Source organism: Stegodyphus dumicola, chromosome 7, assembly GCF_044657685.1.
Source record: "Stegodyphus dumicola isolate Sdum_Otavi_A_Nest chromosome 7, ASM4465768v1".
NCBI classification, from domain to species: Eukaryota; Metazoa; Arthropoda; class Arachnida; order Araneae; family Eresidae; genus Stegodyphus; species Stegodyphus dumicola.
In genome coordinates, this window is record NC_140774.1 from 24,408,901 (window position 1) to 24,412,722 (window position 3,822).

Consider the following 3,822-nt stretch of genomic DNA (forward strand, 5'->3'; position numbering starts at 1 on the left):
CCTGTTATCATCGCATTATTACAGAATTTGGTACGATAGAGAAGAAACAAATGTACTATAATAAGTATGTAGCTTTATCAAACAAATACAATGTGCGCAAAAAAAAAAATGAAAATTTCTCGACATGTAATATTAATGGCCTCCTACGCAACGTAAGTTATTTTCCATTTATATAGTGGCCTATCTCAAGCAATGAAAATACTACCAAATTAGTATGTGGGACTTCACTTGATCTAAAACTGGTAATTAGTGCTGTAAACCAAACAAATATAAAGCGAACTTATCGCTTTGTCTGAAGGTAATACAAAATCTTGAGGAGATTTAAATAACCTTTTTATTTAAACAGAATTTGCGCACTCTATTCTTGTGCTAAGAAACGCTAACAAGCCACAACTCATGGTGATGCAAGTAAACAAAACTGTCAAATTTAAGTTAAACTTGGAAGAGTAGTCAAAGAGTATACAGTTAAATATCACTCCAACCTGGCTCAGTATTCCACTGAAGTGTCAAAATCAAAATTTCAGCAGCGATATAACGCAAGACGAATAATTACAACTATCAGAGCTGATCGGAAACTAACATGTTGCGTTAAAACTAGGCATAAACTAAAAGCATTACTGTTTTGAATGGCCTGAGATATGATAGTTATCCGCTAATACATTTGAAAATAAACATTTAGATAAATAAGAGTTATACAAAAAACATTAATAAAGTTATTTAGGAACAATTAAAGATTAATGGCTTTCACCGCATTTCGTTTTAACATGATTTAGTTCAGATTTTCTGAAAAAATGTGTTAACGCAAATATTAAAAATAGTATCAACGTTAAAATTCTAGAATGTAACTGCCAAAAGAGAGATTTTTACATTTGATCATTACCGTTAACCAAAATTATTATATTACAAGGTTTACTCTCGACCGAGGTCAACCGGTGTATTGACGTCGACATCCTTCACTTGTAAAGCCTCATTTAGTATTAGTGCGATACGAATGCGTGGCGGTTACGTCATTGTCCAGCGTCGAAAAAAGAAAGGTTTGCCACTTGAAAGAGCATAACCTCTTCTCTCTACCGATCTTGTTCTCATCTATCATCTTTTGACTTCAAACGTAAAATTTCATTTGGAGAACTCAGTGTTTGCTGTTGTGTAACGATACTGACTCTCAAAAACCTCCCCAAATGCAGCTACTGTTGTCTGGTTTCTTTTTTCCCGCTTCTGTAAGTAAGTGACGTCAGCGTTGGGAAGAGCCTAACCTTGTTTGTCTACTGAATTTGATTTATTGTGTTTTGTCGTAATGATTTATTGACAGCTTCACAAATGATAGATAAAAGATATCGATGATTTTTCACCACGAATTGGAGACGTCACCTGGGAAAATAGCTATTCTTTAATCGAGAAAGGAATGTTAGTAACTCCTATGTTCAGTGCCCTTAAAGTCAAATTATTGACCTTAAAGTCGAGATAATTATCTTAAAAGAAAAATTAACTATTAAATTTAATGCTGTAAGTTTTAAAATCTAATTTCTTTTAGACGTTGCATAAAACCAAGACACATTTTGCCCTCTGACAGAGAGGTAGAAGGCTCGAAACGACATTTTTTGCTGGTTAGGCACTGGTTGAAAGTGAGAACGGAATTGTTGCGAAGAATAAAACTAAGAATTTTAATGTTTAAAAAGAACTTTACTGAATAATTGAAAAATTTTATTTGTGTTTTGAATAATTTCATAAAAATAGATTTCTGATTATAAAGCGTAGTGTTGGCATAAAAGAAACGTAATTTATAACAGCAGTACCAATACTTTTCAATAACTAGCAACATTTATTACACTACCATCACATAAACGTCCATTGCAAAATAAGTTCTAAGCTTGTCTAGTTTTCTAATGAATTCTCATACTATCATCGCTGTTTTGTTTTAGTTTGCCTGGCGCTTTACTGCCATCTTTTGCACATGATAATTAAATAACTGAAAATGTGAAAAATGCAGTTAATTTTGAGCTGCTAAATAAAATAAAACAAAATGACTAGAAATTAACGTAAATTTCAGATAGTTTGATTTTTAAACTGGTGCTGAATCTACAACATGGTGAAATTTATTCCCTTTTTAAATGTTTAGTATAATCACACCTAGTAGGAAAATATACGTCAGGACAAATGGTAATTCCTCCATTTCTGTATAAAAACGTTTAATAAAAAGAGTTTACTATTTCTTAAGAGTTAAAACTATTTATTTAACTTCTTTTACTGATCTTTTAATTCTAAAATAACCATTCGCTTCAGCAGTATGTAGATTAGAATTTAATAACAAGAGCATTTTAAGTAATTAGCTCCATCTAGAAAAGCACAACTGAAATTATATGGAAAAAACATGGAAGTATAATAAAACAAAACCAGAGGCTCTTAAATTAACTTTAAAGCAGAAACATGTAGCTGAAAGAGAAAATTGCTAGAACAAGCGACTAAAACACATTTTCTTGATAGCTAAAATAAATTTTAAGATTCAGATTTAAAGAGCTTCAAGAATCAGTTTCAAAGAATGTTTAATTTCAGGGAATTCAAAATTGTAAAAACAACAAAAACGATGCAGGCATAAAAATTTATTTTGTTTTTCAAAAAGTTTCTAATTCAAGATGCAAGGTAATTTTTGAAATCGGTATTGTATTTTGGCACAAGGAACGTCATTCTTAACCTTTTGCAGACAATGAAACCTCATTGACATGAACATCCACAGTCCTAGATGAATTTGGTTTTTTACACTCAACCACAAAATTATTCTTAATATCAATAATAACATTTGTATTCTGCGAAATACTGTTCACTTTCAGAGAGACCGTCTACTAACGATCATCACCATGAGCGTTAAATAGAGATGTTATATAATTTGTTATACTTTAAGATATATGTATATATCATGTCCTCAAAAACTTTTAACCTGCCTTTATTCTCGCAACTGCTGGGCACAAAAATATACTTCCTTTCAGCTACAAATTATTTTAAATGTCACAAATATTCATGTTCTGTCGTGTATAAATTTATAGAAATCATCTTTATCAAAACTACGAAATCTAAATTTTTGCATGTTCCTCCGATCCCTATACTTGTAGTCAGGAAATTGTTGCACTCCGTATAAAAAATAAAGTGAGTTAACACAGACATATTTATATTTTAAAACTTATTTATTTGATAATAAAAACGGAGATCATATTCACGGGTGGCGCACAAATTGAAGAGCAGAATGTCTGCACGTAACTAAAAGTAAAATATTATTTAGAAAATGCTTCTGGCGTTAAGAAAGTAATCGACGAGTATATTGTGAAAAATATTGATCAGTATAAATGTTTTCAAAATGGAGATCTTATTCACAAAATCACAGTGCATTCCCATTTTAGAAAACTGTGGCAGATTTAAGTATTGACCCGTAGCCAACTTATAATACTATTTACATTGTTGAGTTCTACGGGTTCACGGATTTGGAGTGATTGATGACAACACTTGATGAACATCAAAATATTCGTCAGTATTACACAAAACAGTTCCAAAGACACGTTATAGTCGTCAAAAATTTATGATAAACCTGCTGAAACAATCAGCAACACAGCCTTAAATTTATGAGGCTATAAGGGTAAAGACAGCTTTCACGGCAAAGCACAAAAGTATAGCTCCCGACTCGGTCCATCGCTCTCGAGTTAGTCTATGAACTCTAGAGACTACTACTGAACTCAAAATACTCTCAAGATACTCTACTTCACGTACAGGCAAGGTACATATAGCTTTTTTTCTGCCTTCGAGAACATTCTTGGGAAAAGTGAATCATTGTAGAAT